Here is a 16,695-nt window from a genome sequence, read left to right as displayed (position 1 = left end):
ACAGCCTAGTCTTTGCATACTGCACCTGGAGCAGCAACATCAGTGCTAAGTGCTCTTTTCAGGGCCTCACGCAAGGAAGCGGAATTGCGCTACAATACCTTTTTTGGCATCTCCCACTGCCCTGTACAGGGCAAGGCAGATGAGTGAGCTGGGGATGATGGAACACCATGTTGCTAGTCTGGCACCCAGGACACCAGCACAGGTGTTTGCAGCCGAGGTCCTGCTGCCTCGAAGGAAGGGGCTTGTGTTCTCGGAGGACCAGTAGACTGGTGTGACTGTCCACGTGCGGGCACAGGCTGTGGGCAGCCTGCACGACTTACGCGGTGGCCTCCTGTCGTCCGCTCCGTGCCTGGCGGCTCCCTGCCACTCCCACCACCGATCCTGCCATGCCAAAGGGGAGAGCAGATGAAGGGCAGGCAGCTGTGCTGCTCAGGCTGCTGGGCCTGGGCCAGGTGCCTGTCGCTTGCCCCATGCTGACGCTTGGTGGTGACAAGCGGAGGCAGCTGCGCAGGGCAGGAGGCTGCCAGGATGCCCCAGCCCTTCTCTTTCTCCTGCTGTTTGTGCCCTGCAGCAGCTGGCGTGCTCGCCCACCATGGAGCCCAAGGTGTTGCTGGCCAGGAACAGGCAAGGGCCATGGTTGTGCCTACCTGCTGGGGCTTGTGTCCTGCGTCTCTACTAGGAAAATGGGCTCCAGAAAGCCACCACAAACACTGCCCTCAAACCGCTGGATGTGGCGAGGGTGGGGGATGTGGAGCACCTCCTGGATCTTCCTGGGCAGCTGCGGCTGCTGGCTTGGTGCTGCTGCCAATCTGCTGGGAGAGGGCTCCCGGTGGAAGACTCTCCCAAAGGTGTCGGGGCTGCAAGAAAATAGAAGGCCCGATGGCCCATGCTGGCAGGGGCCAAGGCAGTGACACCAAGGCATTCTTGGGCTTTGCCCATGGTATCGACCATAGCTGCCGCCTTCAGGAGCTCCTCATTGCCAGAGCAGCACAAGGCGCAGCACCACGTACTAGTGCTCGGGAGACAGCTTCTTCTTCCGTTGCACACCCCGCTCAAGCCCTTGGTAGCATCGCCGGGTCCGGGCATTTAGCACTGAACGGGCTGGGTCCGGGCGTCTCGGGGCTGGCCGAAAAGAGGCCAGCACCATTCTCCTCACTGCCTCCCTTGAAGTACTTATAGACACTGATCAGGTCCCCTCTCAGCCTTCTCTTGCTGACTCGTGGTTAACCTGTGGTCCCTCATGATCTCCAGGTCCTTCCCTGCTCTCCAGCTGGCTGGCCTCAACCTGCACTAGTGCATGGGGTTATGCCTCAGGAAGTTTAGACTCTTAACATTTCTCTGCTGAACTTTAGGAGGTCCCTTCATTTTCTCAGTCTACCCAGATCACCCTGAATACCAGCACAACCTCCTGGGGTATTGACCAGTATGGTTCACAGTTCTGGTTTACCTGCAAAAATATTGAGGGTGTGTTTTGGTCCTACCATCCAGGTCATTAATGAAGATGTTAAACAGTGTTGGCCTCAGTATCTACCCCAGGAGACTGTACTATAATCTGGCTTCCAGTAGCAATATATGCCATTCATTGGAAATCTCCAAGCCCTATTTTCCAGGCATTTTTCAGTCCTCTTCACTGATCACTTACCTGGCCTGTACTGGACAGCACTAGCTTGTCTGTAAGGTTGATATGGGGTACCATGACAAGAGTACCATGACAACATTCACTGTACTGTCCTCATCCTTCAAGTTGATCATCTCATTGTAGAAGGCTATCAGGTTGGCTCAGCATATATTCCCCTTTGTAAAGCCATGATGACTACTCCTAGTCATCTTTGTGCCTTAAGTGCAAGATTGGCTCCTCTATTACCTTTCCGGGGATAAAGGTAAAGAATTTGTTCTCTTCCCACCTCACGAGTATCTCCCAAGCACCATGACCATTCAGAGAGAGCAGTAGTGGCTTTGTGCTGACATCAGCCAGCTCCCTCAGCACCCATGGGTGCACCCCGTCAGAGTACATGGAACTGGGCCTGCTTAGCCTGGAGAGGAGAAGATTGAGAGGAGATCTGATCAATATGTACAAATACCTGAGTGGAGGAAGTAAAGAGTATGCCTCCAAACTCTTCTCAGTCGTGGCCAGTGAAAAGACAAGGTTTAATGGGTATAAATTAAAATATGGGCAGTTTCATCTTCACATGAGCTACAACATCTTTACTGTGATGGTGACAGAGCCCTGGAACAGGCTGCTCAGAGAGGTTGTGAAGTTTCCTGCTTTGAAGCTCTTCAAAAAGCACCTGGATGGGACCCTGTGCAATGTATCCCTCCTTGAGCAGGGGGGTTGGACTAGATCTCTAAAGGTCCCTTCCAACCTCAACCATTCAGTGATTGTGTGATTGTGATTCACAGCTGGAGTATTGTGTTCAGTTCTGGGCTCCACAGTACAAGATGGATGTGGAGCTGCTGGAGAGAGTCCAGCGCAGGGCTACAAGGATGATCAGGGGCCTGGAACATCTGCCCTATGAGGAGAGGCTGAGGGCGCTGGGCCTGTTCAGCCTGGAGAAGAGAAGGCTGAGAGGGGACCTGATCAGTGTCTGTAAGTACCTCAAGGGAGGCAGTGAGCAGGATGGTGCTGGTCTCTTTTCAGTGGTGGCCAATGACAGAACTAGAGGAAATGGCAACAAACTAAAGCATCAAAAGTTCCAAGGAACTTAAGGAAAAAATTCTTAACAGTGAGGGTGTCAGAGCACTGGAACAGGCTGCCCAGAGAGGTTGTGGAATCTCCTTCTCTGGACATCTTCAAAACTCGCTTGGACGCAGTCCTGTGCCTCGTGCTCTAGGTGACTCTGCGTGTGCGGGGGGGTTGGACTAGATGACCTCTAGAGGTCCCTTCCAACCTTAAGCATTCTGTGATTCTATGATTGTATGTCTTATGTATATTCACTTTGTTAAATGCTCCCTAACTTGCTTATCTTTCATCAAGAAATGTCTGCTTTGCTCCAGACTTTCTCTCTGGTCTCAGGCTAGGGATTTCTGAGTGACAACCTTATCAGCAAAAACTGAAGAGGTCATTTGATAGCTGTATCCTTGCTTGCCACTGCCCTAACATATTTTGCAGCAGGTCAGTGTCCTAGGAAGACAGGAGGCCCTAGCCCTGCTTTTGATCTCTAAGTACTTAAGCATGCCCTCCTTGCCAGTATGATTTTCAGATGGGTTTTGCTTTCCAAACCCTGTGCCTGCAGGATTGGACAGTGCATGAATGCTTCCACTTGCATGTCTGGATGGATCACTCATGACTTTGGAGAAGATCTCTTTTGATTACAGTCCCTCAACTGTAACTTTCTAGAGCATAAGGGCATTTAAAAGCTGCAAAAAAATTATAAAATAAAAGAAAATAAAAAAATCTCGGTCACTTTAGTCACTTATTTTATTAACAATCCAAATAAAATCTACTAAAAGAAATTATTTACCACCAACAGTTATTAATCCTGGAATTCCTCTTCTTCAGATACATAAGTGAGATATCTATAGGTCTTAAAGGAGTTTACACTGCATTCCTTTCAGAAGAAGTATCCTTAAACTTATACATATATGCTCGTATGTATATATATATACATATATATATATATAAAAGAAGTGTTTGGAGGCAGTTGTCTGCCCTGCAGGCTCTTTTCTCTTTATGGGCAGCCTTTCTTGCCCACTCGCCAGTGCTGTGCCCAGGGCTGGTCACTGACGGAGATTCTCTCCTGGCAGAGCGGTGGAAAGTGAACAGCCTCAGAGCTCGACTCCTGTAGGGCTGTGGAGAAGAAAGCAAGGCGAGAGCAATGAGTGAGGAGAAGGCCAAGCTGTGGAAGCAGCTGGCAGCCCTGTGCTGCCTGAGCCATCTTCTCTTTCCCAGAAAGCATGGGAGAGAGTTTGAGGCAGAGGGCAGAATGCTGTTGCCCAACAGAGTGGCAGTTGTGTCCCACTGTGCCAGAGGTCCCCTGCAGCAGGCTGTCCAGGGCTGAGCGGTACCAGGGCTGGTCTGTGGCAGGACCGCAAACAGGGGTAGCAGAGCACCCATCATGGTGGCTGTCCGCATGGAGACAGCAGCAGGAAGGGACAAAGGGAAGCTGCACCTTGGCCAGGTGCAAGGTGACCTAGCAAGCCATGACTTGGGGATGATGGAGCAATGTGTTGCTGCTCTGGCACCCAGGACACCAGCACAGGTGTTTGCAGCCGTGGTCCTGCTGCCTCGAAGGAAGGGGCTTGTGTTCCCGGAGGACCAGTAGACTGGTGTGACTGTCCACGTGCACGCACAGGTTGTGGGCAGCCTCCACGACTTACGCGGTGGCCTCCTGTCGTCCGCTCCGTGCCTGGCGGCTCCCTGCCACTCCCACCACCGATCCTGCCATGCCAAAGGGGAGAGCAGATGAAGGGCAGGCAGCTGTGCTGCTCAGGCTGCTGGGCCTGGGCCAGGTGCCTGTCGCTTGCCCCATGCTGACGCTTGGTGGTGACAAGCAGAGGCAGCTGCACAGGGCAGGAGGCTGCCAGCATGCCCCAACCCTTCTCTTTCTCCTGCTGTTTGTGCCCTGCAGCAGCTGGCGTGCTCGCCCAGCATGGAGCCCAAGGTGTTGCTGGCCAGGAACAGGCAAGGGCCATGGTTGTGCCTACCTGCTGAGTCTTTGTGTCCTGCGTCTCTACTAGGAAAATGGGCTCCAGAAAGCCACCGCGGACACTGCCCTCAAACCGCCGGATGTGGCGAGGGTGGGGGATGTGGAGCACCTCCTGGCTCCTCCTGGGCAGCTGTAGCTGCTGGCTTGGTGCTGCTGCCAATCTGCTGGGAGAGGGCTCCCGGTGGAAGACTCTCCCAAAGGTGTCGGGGCTGCAAGAAAAGAGAAGGCCCGATGGCCCATGCTGGCAGGGGCCAAGGCAGTGACACCAAGGCATTCTTGCGCTTTGCTCATGGTATCGACCACAGTTGCCGCCTTCAGGAGCTCCTCATGGCCAGAGCAGCACAAGGCGTAGCACCACCTACTAGTCCTCGGGAGACAGCTTCTTCTTCCGTTGCACGCCCCGCTCAAGCCCTTGGTAGCACCGCCGGGTCCGGGCATTTAGCACTGGATGAGCTGGGTCCGGGCGTCTCGGGGGTGGCCGCGGCACGCGTTTTATGTGGCCTTGCAGGTCCACAGGCGCAGTAATGGCCATGCTGGCCACCAGTGCACCCGGCCTCCTGGTGTGAGCCATCCTGAACGGCGGCTAGCCAGGAATGCCGGCTCAGCGGGGCGTGCGAGGCAATGTGCTGAAGAGCCCGAGGCTTTGTGAGCTCACCAGGGCGGGGGGCTGCCAGGGGACACAGATGAGTCAGGCATGGAGTGTCCAGCATCTCTGGCCCCTACAGGTTGTCTGCTGGATGATCATGGTTGGCAGGAGCCGCATGGGCTGGCTGCAGGCAGGTGTCCCCAGTCATGACTTTTTGCATCTCAGAGGAAGGCTGCAGGTCACCACACCACCATGCCACTGCAGATCTGCACAGAGCAGGGCTAAAGGGGCTTTTTGCCGTGGAACCATCTGTTTCTCTTTGGAGCTAATGGTGGAGAAGCTCATGACCTGAAGGATGAAATTACGAAGAGGGGCCCTTGGAGATGTGTCAGTGCTATTGTGCTGCTTAAGCAGATGCCTTGGAGCCCACTGCCAAGGATTCTTACCTGAAAGAATGGGAATAACTGCATGGTTGTAGTCTGTACTACCTGCTGGATCAGTCACTCTCCCAAGTGAAAAGCTTTCTAATTAGATGGAGCTTCCTGGCTTTTCATGTGTGCGTACTGCATCTTGTGCTATCACTTCACAATGCTGCAAAGAGTATAGCTGCATCTTATCTCCAGCTTCCCTTCACACAGTTACAGGCATTACCAAAAGGGGCCTCAGGCCCTTCTGCAGCCTGAACAGTCCTGGCATTCTCAGCCTTGCCTCAAATAAAGGATGCTGTAGTCCCCTGATCGTCTTTGTGGCCCTTTGCTGGACTCATGCCATTAGCTCCATCTCTCTTGTGCTGCAGAGCCCAGGTCTTGACACTGCAGCTGCAGCCTCCCTAGGGCTGAGCAGATGGGACAGATCTTGTCTGTGACCTGCTGGCAAGCTTTCGGGCACACAGCCCTGATGTAGTTGGCCATCTAGGACACAAGCACACTTGCAGTCACAGGACCTCTGTCTCCTTCTGCCTCAAGCTGTTCTCCAGCACATTGTTGCTCAGTATGTCCAAGATATGGAGTTCTTGCTCCCCCAGCGCTTGGCCCTTGGTTGCACTTGCACAAGTCCCTCTCTGCCATGTGGCCAGCCCGTCCAAAGCCCTCAGAGTGGCCCACTGAGGTATGACCCTATCGTAGCAGCTGTCATTTACCAAGTTGCTGGGGGTTGCCCTGGGTATTAGGAGCCTGGTCTTTCATGAAGCCATGGGAGAATCTTGGCACCAGTATACAGTCCTGATGGACCCAGCAGTGACTGGCCTCTCTGTGGCCTTTGAGCTAAGTGATCAAAGCCCTGTAAGACCGGCAGCGCAGCCCCTTCTCAAGCCACCTGTGTGCCCGCTCTTATGGGGCTCTTATTTCCTCAGCTTGCCTAGCTGGCTGTCAGGGCATATGCTGCTATCCACAATCAGCCTCCATCATGTGCTGCTCTTCCTTCCTCACCCCAGTCCTTTCCTAACTGACAGTGCCATGAAGCATGCAGTGCACCCAGGTCTCCAATGCAGCTGGAGGTTGGGACTGTGGAACCGTAGGGCTTGAGGGAAGCTGCTGTCCATCTCTGGGACACCTGCTGCGATGCCATGCATCCTGATGGCTGCCCTCCTCCCATAACTCCTTGCGCGACAGCAACACAGCTCTGTAACAGCTGTGCCCCTCCTGTATATTTGTGCTCTGCATGCCATGATGCCTTGCTGCTTGCCTTCTTCCAGGGACTAAGAGCCCTCTGGCAGTAGGGGAGTTCGCTGGGCCACTGTGGAGCATGGCAGGAAGGCCTGCTTTGGCTCCTCTGCATTGCAGCTGCTGGACTTCTTGAGTGTGCCAGATCTTGAAAATGGCATCAGCATGGAGTATTCATTTCCTTGCATGGATCTGGCAAAAAGTCTGCTCTGCTTCCCTGAAGCCAATGCTGCACTTAGAGGCGTTTGTACATGGTGGAAGGAAAAGCCAAAGGAGGGGAATTCCCTACTTAGCCTCTGTTCTATAAGGAAGTTGGCATTGGAAGGGGCTTATCTTCCAGTTTGCAGGAGATCACTTTCCCAGAGGATTTCTGGGGGAGTAGCCCGTACAGGATGCCTACTTTCAGAAAGGTCTCACCTAAGAGTCCATTCTTTCTTCCTGGAAGAAATCTTGTATTCCTAAAAAACTTTTTGAAGGAGCCCTCTAACTTTGGTCTAACAAGGTCAATAGCCTCATGTATTCCAGTGTTTTATTTCTCTAAACTAGGAGCCCAAGTTAGAAATACAATGCTCGGTTTCTGAGTCACATTGGATATTTGGACCTTAGCTTGTGCACTTGCCAACTCTGACCCTTGAGATCCCAAAGGTGTAGGCACCATTGGAATGAATTTGCCCAATTCCGTTTCAGTTTGGCATTCTCATGGAGTACACGTGTCTCTTCCTTTCCCACAATAGTCCCATAGGTATCAGTCAGGGGTAGAAGGCAGGGAGGACTGGCATCAAATACGAGCCAGCATGTTACTGCTGGGCTGACAGCTGGCCATGGATGCTGGCTTCTTCTGGGAAGAGAAGGGAGGTGGTTCCAGACAGCCTAGTCTTTGCATACTGCACCTGGAGCAGCAACATCAGTGCTAAGTGCTCTTTTCAGGGCCTCACGCAAGGAAGCGGAATTGCGCTACAATACCTTTTTTGGCATCTCCCACTGCCCTGTACAGGGCAAGGCAGATGAGTGAGCTGGGGATGATGGAACACCATGTTGCTAGTCTGGCACCCAGGACACCAGCACAGGTGTTTGTAGCCGAGGTCCTGCTGCCTCGAAGGAAGGGGCTTGTGTTCTCGGAGGACCAGTAGACTGGTGTGACTGTCCACGTGCGGGCACAGGCTGTGGGCAGCCTGCACGACTTACGCGGTGGCCTCCTGTCGTCCGCTCCGTGCCTGGCGGCTCCCTGCCACTCCCACCACCGATCCTGCCATGCCAAAGGGGAGAGCAGATGAAGGGCAGGCAGCTGTGCTGCTCAGGCTGCTGGGCCTGGGCCAGGTGCCTGTCGCTTGCCCCATGCTGACGCTTGGTGGTGACAAGCGGAGGCAGCTGCGCAGGGCAGGAGGCTGCCAGGATGCCCCAGCCCTTCTCTTTCTCCTGCTGTTTGTGCCCTGCAGCAGCTGGCGTGCTCGCCCACCATGGAGCCCAAGGTGTTGCTGGCCAGGAACAGGCAAGGGCCATGGTTGTGCCTACCTGCTGGGGCTTGTGTCCTGCGTCTCTACTAGGAAAATGGGCTCCAGAAAGCCACCACAAACACTGCCCTCAAACCGCTGGATGTGGCGAGGGTGGGGGATGTGGAGCACCTCCTGGATCTTCCTGGGCAGCTGCGGCTGCTGGCTTGGTGCTGCTGCCAATCTGCTGGGAGAGGGCTCCCGGTGGAAGACTCTCCCAAAGGTGTCGGGGCTGCAAGAAAATAGAAGGCCCGATGGCCCATGCTGGCAGGGGCCAAGGCAGTGACACCAAGGCATTCTTGGGCTTTGCCCATGGTATCGACCATAGCTGCCGCCTTCAGGAGCTCCTCATTGCCAGAGCAGCACAAGGCGCAGCACCACGTACTAGTGCTCGGGAGACAGCTTCTTCTTCCGTTGCACACCCCGCTCAAGCCCTTGGTAGCATCGCCGGGTCCGGGCATTTAGCACTGAACGGGCTGGGTCCGGGCGTCTCGGGGCTGGCCGAAAAGAGGCCAGCACCATTCTCCTCACTGCCTCCCTTGAAGTACTTATAGACACTGATCAGGTCCCCTCTCAGCCTTCTCTTGCTGACTCGTGGTTAACCTGTGGTCCCTCATGATCTCCAGGTCCTTCCCTGCTCTCCAGCTGGCTGGCCTCAACCTGCACTAGTGCATGGGGTTATGCCTCAGGAAGTTTAGACTCTTAACATTTCTCTGCTGAACTTTAGGAGGTCCCTTCATTTTCTCAGTCTACCCAGATCACCCTGAATACCAGCACAACCTCCTGGGGTATTGACCAGTATGGTTCACAGTTCTGGTTTACCTGCAAAAATATTGAGGGTGTGTTTTGGTCCTACCATCCAGGTCATTAATGAAGATGTTAAACAGTGTTGGCCTCAGTATCTACCCCAGGAGACTGTACTATAATCTGGCTTCCAGTAGCAATATATGCCATTCATTGGAAATCTCCAAGCCCTATTTTCCAGGCATTTTTCAGTCCTCTTCACTGATCACTTACCTGGCCTGTACTGGACAGCACTAGCTTGTCTGTAAGGTTGATATGGGGTACCATGACAAGAGTACCATGACAACATTCACTGTACTGTCCTCATCCTTCAAGTTGATCATCTCATTGTAGAAGGCTATCAGGTTGGCTCAGCATATATTCCCCTTTGTAAAGCCATGATGACTACTCCTAGTCATCTTTGTGCCTTAAGTGCAAGATTGGCTCCTCTATTACCTTTCCGGGGATAAAGGTAAAGAATTTGTTCTCTTCCCACCTCACGAGTATCTCCCAAGCACCATGACCATTCAGAGAGAGCAGTAGTGGCTTTGTGCTGACATCAGCCAGCTCCCTCAGCACCCATGGGTGCACCCCGTCAGAGTACATGGAACTGGGCCTGCTTAGCCTGGAGAGGAGAAGATTGAGAGGAGATCTGATCAATATGTACAAATACCTGAGTGGAGGAAGTAAAGAGTATGCCTCCAAACTCTTCTCAGTCGTGGCCAGTGAAAAGACAAGGTTTAATGGGTATAAATTAAAATATGGGCAGTTTCATCTTCACATGAGCTACAACATCTTTACTGTGATGGTGACAGAGCCCTGGAACAGGCTGCTCAGAGAGGTTGTGAAGTTTCCTGCTTTGAAGCTCTTCAAAAAGCACCTGGATGGGACCCTGTGCAATGTATCCCTCCTTGAGCAGGGGGGTTGGACTAGATCTCTAAAGGTCCCTTCCAACCTCAACCATTCAGTGATTGTGTGATTGTGATTCACAGCTGGAGTATTGTGTTCAGTTCTGGGCTCCACAGTACAAGATGGATGTGGAGCTGCTGGAGAGAGTCCAGCGCAGGGCTACAAGGATGATCAGGGGCCTGGAACATCTGCCCTATGAGGAGAGGCTGAGGGCGCTGGGCCTGTTCAGCCTGGAGAAGAGAAGGCTGAGAGGGGACCTGATCAGTGTCTGTAAGTACCTCAAGGGAGGCAGTGAGCAGGATGGTGCTGGTCTCTTTTCAGTGGTGGCCAATGACAGAACTAGAGGAAATGGCAACAAACTAAAGCATCAAAAGTTCCAAGGAACTTAAGGAAAAAATTCTTAACAGTGAGGGTGTCAGAGCACTGGAACAGGCTGCCCAGAGAGGTTGTGGAATCTCCTTCTCTGGACATCTTCAAAACTCGCTTGGACGCAGTCCTGTGCCTCGTGCTCTAGGTGACTCTGCGTGTGCGGGGGGGTTGGACTAGATGACCTCTAGAGGTCCCTTCCAACCTTAAGCATTCTGTGATTCTATGATTGTATGTCTTATGTATATTCACTTTGTTAAATGCTCCCTAACTTGCTTATCTTTCATCAAGAAATGTCTGCTTTGCTCCAGACTTTCTCTCTGGTCTCAGGCTAGGGATTTCTGAGTGACAACCTTATCAGCAAAAACTGAAGAGGTCATTTGATAGCTGTATCCTTGCTTGCCACTGCCCTAACATATTTTGCAGCAGGTCAGTGTCCTAGGAAGACAGGAGGCCCTAGCCCTGCTTTTGATCTCTAAGTACTTAAGCATGCCCTCCTTGCCAGTATGATTTTCAGATGGGTTTTGCTTTCCAAACCCTGTGCCTGCAGGATTGGACAGTGCATGAATGCTTCCACTTGCATGTCTGGATGGATCACTCATGACTTTGGAGAAGATCTCTTTTGATTACAGTCCCTCAACTGTAACTTTCTAGAGCATAAGGGCATTTAAAAGCTGCAAAAAAATTATAAAATAAAAGAAAATAAAAAAATCTCGGTCACTTTAGTCACTTATTTTATTAACAATCCAAATAAAATCTACTAAAAGAAATTATTTACCACCAACAGTTATTAATCCTGGAATTCCTCTTCTTCAGATACATAAGTGAGATATCTATAGGTCTTAAAGGAGTTTACACTGCATTCCTTTCAGAAGAAGTATCCTTAAACTTATACATATATGCTCGTATGTATATATATATACATATATATATATATAAAAGAAGTGTTTGGAGGCAGTTGTCTGCCCTGCAGGCTCTTTTCTCTTTATGGGCAGCCTTTCTTGCCCACTCGCCAGTGCTGTGCCCAGGGCTGGTCACTGACGGAGATTCTCTCCTGGCAGAGCGGTGGAAAGTGAACAGCCTCAGAGCTCGACTCCTGTAGGGCTGTGGAGAAGAAAGCAAGGCGAGAGCAATGAGTGAGGAGAAGGCCAAGCTGTGGAAGCAGCTGGCAGCCCTGTGCTGCCTGAGCCATCTTCTCTTTCCCAGAAAGCATGGGAGAGAGTTTGAGGCAGAGGGCAGAATGCTGTTGCCCAACAGAGTGGCAGTTGTGTCCCACTGTGCCAGAGGTCCCCTGCAGCAGGCTGTCCAGGGCTGAGCGGTACCAGGGCTGGTCTGTGGCAGGACCGCAAACAGGGGTAGCAGAGCACCCATCATGGTGGCTGTCCGCATGGAGACAGCAGCAGGAAGGGACAACAGGAAGCTGCACCTTGGCCAGGTGCAAGGTGACCTAGCAAGCCATGACTTGGGGATGATGGAGCAATGTGTTGCTGCTCTGGCACCCAGGACACCAGCACAGGTGTTTGCAGCCGTGGTCCTGCTGCCTCGAAGGAAGGGGCTTGTGTTCCCGGAGGACCAGTAGACTGGTGTGACTGTCCACGTGCACGCACAGGTTGTGGGCAGCCTGCACGACTTACGCGGTGGCCTCCTGTCGTCCGCTCCGTGCCTGGCGGCTCCCTGCCACTCCCACCACCGATCCTGCCATGCCAAAGGGGAGAGCAGATGAAGGGCAGGCAGCTGTGCTGCTCAGGCTGCTGGGCCTGGGCCAGGTGCCTGTCGCTTGCCCCATGCTGACGCTTGGTGGTGACAAGCAGAGGCAGCTGCACAGGGCAGGAGGCTGCCAGCATGCCCCAACCCTTCTCTTTCTCCTGCTGTTTGTGCCCTGCAGCAGCTGGCGTGCTCGCCCAGCATGGAGCCCAAGGTGTTGCTGGCCAGGAACAGGCAAGGGCCATGGTTGTGCCTACCTGCTGAGTCTTTGTGTCCTGCGTCTCTACTAGGAAAATGGGCTCCAGAAAGCCACCGCGGACACTGCCCTCAAACCGCCGGATGTGGCGAGGGTGGGGGATGTGGAGCACCTCCTGGCTCCTCCTGGGCAGCTGTAGCTGCTGGCTTGGTGCTGCTGCCAATCTGCTGGGAGAGGGCTCCCGGTGGAAGACTCTCCCAAAGGTGTCGGGGCTGCAAGAAAAGAGAAGGCCCGATGGCCCATGCTGGCAGGGGCCAAGGCAGTGACACCAAGGCATTCTTGCGCTTTGCTCATGGTATCGACCACAGTTGCCGCCTTCAGGAGCTCCTCATGGCCAGAGCAGCACAAGGCGTAGCACCACCTACTAGTCCTCGGGAGACAGCTTCTTCTTCCGTTGCACGCCCCGCTCAAGCCCTTGGTAGCACCGCCGGGTCCGGGCATTTAGCACTGGATGAGCTGGGTCCGGGCGTCTCGGGGGTGGCCGCGGCACGCGTTTTATGTGGCCTTGCAGGTCCACAGGCGCAGTAATGGCCATGCTGGCCACCAGTGCACCCGGCCTCCTGGTGTGAGCCATCCTGAACGGCGGCTAGCCAGGAATGCCGGCTCAGCGGGGCGTGCGAGGCAATGTGCTGAAGAGCCCGAGGCTTTGTGAGCTCACCAGGGCGGGGGGCTGCCAGGGGACACAGATGAGTCAGGCATGGAGTGTCCAGCATCTCTGGCCCCTACAGGTTGTCTGCTGGATGATCATGGTTGGCAGGAGCCGCATGGGCTGGCTGCAGGCAGGTGTCCCCAGTCATGACTTTTTGCATCTCAGAGGAAGGCTGCAGGTCACCACACCACCATGCCACTGCAGATCTGCACAGAGCAGGGCTAAAGGGGCTTTTTGCCGTGGAACCATCTGTTTCTCTTTGGAGCTAATGGTGGAGAAGCTCATGACCTGAAGGATGAAATTACGAAGAGGGGCCCTTGGAGATGTGTCAGTGCTATTGTGCTGCTTAAGCAGATGCCTTGGAGCCCACTGCCAAGGATTCTTACCTGAAAGAATGGGAATAACTGCATGGTTGTAGTCTGTACTACCTGCTGGATCAGTCACTCTCCCAAGTGAAAAGCTTTCTAATTAGATGGAGCTTCCTGGCTTTTCATGTGTGCGTACTGCATCTTGTGCTATCACTTCACAATGCTGCAAAGAGTATAGCTGCATCTTATCTCCAGCTTCCCTTCACACAGTTACAGGCATTACCAAAAGGGGCCTCAGGCCCTTCTGCAGCCTGAACAGTCCTGGCATTCTCAGCCTTGCCTCAAATAAAGGATGCTGTAGTCCCCTGATCGTCTTTGTGGCCCTTTGCTGGACTCATGCCATTAGCTCCATCTCTCTTGTGCTGCAGAGCCCAGGTCTTGACACTGCAGCTGCAGCCTCCCTAGGGCTGAGCAGATGGGACAGATCTTGTCTGTGACCTGCTGGCAAGCTTTCGGGCACACAGCCCTGATGTAGTTGGCCATCTAGGACACAAGCACACTTGCAGTCACAGGACCTCTGTCTCCTTCTGCCTCAAGCTGTTCTCCAGCACATTGTTGCTCAGTATGTCCAAGATATGGAGTTCTTGCTCCCCCAGCGCTTGGCCCTTGGTTGCACTTGCACAAGTCCCTCTCTGCCATGTGGCCAGCCCGTCCAAAGCCCTCAGAGTGGCCCACTGAGGTATGACCCTATCGTAGCAGCTGTCATTTACCAAGTTGCTGGGGGTTGCCCTGGGTATTAGGAGCCTGGTCTTTCATGAAGCCATGGGAGAATCTTGGCACCAGTATACAGTCCTGATGGACCCAGCAGTGACTGGCCTCTCTGTGGCCTTTGAGCTAAGTGATCAAAGCCCTGTAAGACCGGCAGCGCAGCCCCTTCTCAAGCCACCTGTGTGCCCGCTCTTATGGGGCTCTTATTTCCTCAGCTTGCCTAGCTGGCTGTCAGGGCATATGCTGCTATCCACAATCAGCCTCCATCATGTGCTGCTCTTCCTTCCTCACCCCAGTCCTTTCCTAACTGACAGTGCCATGAAGCATGCAGTGCACCCAGGTCTCCAATGCAGCTGGAGGTTGGGACTGTGGAACCGTAGGGCTTGAGGGAAGCTGCTGTCCATCTCTGGGACACCTGCTGCGATGCCATGCATCCTGATGGCTGCCCTCCTCCCATAACTCCTTGCGCGACAGCAACACAGCTCTGTAACAGCTGTGCCCCTCCTGTATATTTGTGCTCTGCATGCCATGATGCCTTGCTGCTTGCCTTCTTCCAGGGACTAAGAGCCCTCTGGCAGTAGGGGAGTTCGCTGGGCCACTGTGGAGCATGGCAGGAAGGCCTGCTTTGGCTCCTCTGCATTGCAGCTGCTGGACTTCTTGAGTGTGCCAGATCTTGAAAATGGCATCAGCATGGAGTATTCATTTCCTTGCATGGATCTGGCAAAAAGTCTGCTCTGCTTCCCTGAAGCCAATGCTGCACTTAGAGGCGTTTGTACATGGTGGAAGGAAAAGCCAAAGGAGGGGAATTCCCTACTTAGCCTCTGTTCTATAAGGAAGTTGGCATTGGAAGGGGCTTATCTTCCAGTTTGCAGGAGATCACTTTCCCAGAGGATTTCTGGGGGAGTAGCCCGTACAGGATGCCTACTTTCAGAAAGGTCTCACCTAAGAGTCCATTCTTTCTTCCTGGAAGAAATCTTGTATTCCTAAAAAACTTTTTGAAGGAGCCCTCTAACTTTGGTCTAACAAGGTCAATAGCCTCATGTATTCCAGTGTTTTATTTCTCTAAACTAGGAGCCCAAGTTAGAAATACAATGCTCGGTTTCTGAGTCACATTGGATATTTGGACCTTAGCTTGTGCACTTGCCAACTCTGACCCTTGAGATCCCAAAGGTGTAGGCACCATTGGAATGAATTTGCCCAATTCCGTTTCAGTTTGGCATTCTCATGGAGTACACGTGTCTCTTCCTTTCCCACAATAGTCCCATAGGTATCAGTCAGGGGTAGAAGGCAGGGAGGACTGGCATCAAATACGAGCCAGCATGTTACTGCTGGGCTGACAGCTGGCCATGGATGCTGGCTTCTTCTGGGAAGAGAAGGGAGGTGGTTCCAGACAGCCTAGTCTTTGCATACTGCACCTGGAGCAGCAACATCAGTGCTAAGTGCTCTTTTCAGGGCCTCACGCAAGGAAGCGGAATTGCGCTACAATACCTTTTTTGGCATCTCCCACTGCCCTGTACAGGGCAAGGCAGATGAGTGAGCTGGGGATGATGGAACACCATGTTGCTAGTCTGGCACCCAGGACACCAGCACAGGTGTTTGCAGCCGAGGTCCTGCTGCCTCGAAGGAAGGGGCTTGTGTTCCCGGAGGACCAGTAGACTGGTGTGACTGTCCACGTGCACGCACAGGTTGTGGGCAGCCTCCACGACTTACGCGGTGGCCTCCTGTCGTCCGCTCCGTGCCTGGCGGCTCCCTGCCACTCCCACCACCGATCCTGCCATGCCAAAGGGGAGAGCAGATGAAGGGCAGGCAGCTGTGCTGCTCAGGCTGCTGGGCCTGGGCCAGGTGCCTGTCGCTTGCCCCATGCTGACGCTTGGTGGTGACAAGCGGAGGCAGCTGCGCAGGGCAGGAGGCTGCCAGGATGCCCCAGCCCTTCTCTTTCTCCTGCTGTTTGTGCCCTGCAGCAGCTGGCGTGCTCGCCCACCATGGAGCCCAAGGTGTTGCTGGCCAGGAACAGGCAAGGGCCATGGTTGTGCCTACCTGCTGGGGCTTGTGTCCTGCGTCTCTACTAGGAAAATGGGCTCCAGAAAGCCACCACAAACACTGCCCTCAAACCGCCGGATGTGGCGAGGGTGGGGGATGTGGAGCACCTCCTGGATCTTCCTGGGCAGCTGCGGCTGCTGGCTTGGTGCTGCTGCCAATCTGCTGGGAGAGGGCTCCCGGTGGAAGACTCTCCCAAAGGTGTCGGGGCTGCAAGAAAATAGAAGGCCCGATGGCCCATGCTGGCAGGGGCCAAGGCAGTGACACCAAGGCATTCTTGGGCTTTGCCCATGGTATCGACCATAGCTGCCGCCTTCAGGAGCTCCTCATTGCCAGAGCAGCACAAGGCGCAGCACCACGTACTAGTGCTCGGGAGACAGCTTCTTCTTCCGTTGCACACCCCGCTCAAGCCCTTGGTAGCATCGCCGGGTCCGGGCATTTAGCACTGAACGGGCTGGGTCCGGGCGTCTCGGGGCTGGCCGAAAAGAGGCCAGCACCATTCTCCTCACTGCCTCCCTTGAAGTACTTATAG

This window comes from Tinamus guttatus, unplaced genomic scaffold (assembly GCF_059628265.1).
Source record: "Tinamus guttatus ecotype Peru unplaced genomic scaffold, ASM5962826v1 Tinamus_guttatus_pri_ptg000410l, whole genome shotgun sequence".
NCBI lineage: Eukaryota > Metazoa > Chordata > Aves > Tinamiformes > Tinamidae > Tinamus > Tinamus guttatus.
The sequence above is the reverse complement of the archived record's forward strand: the minus strand, read 5'-3'. Positions refer to the sequence as shown.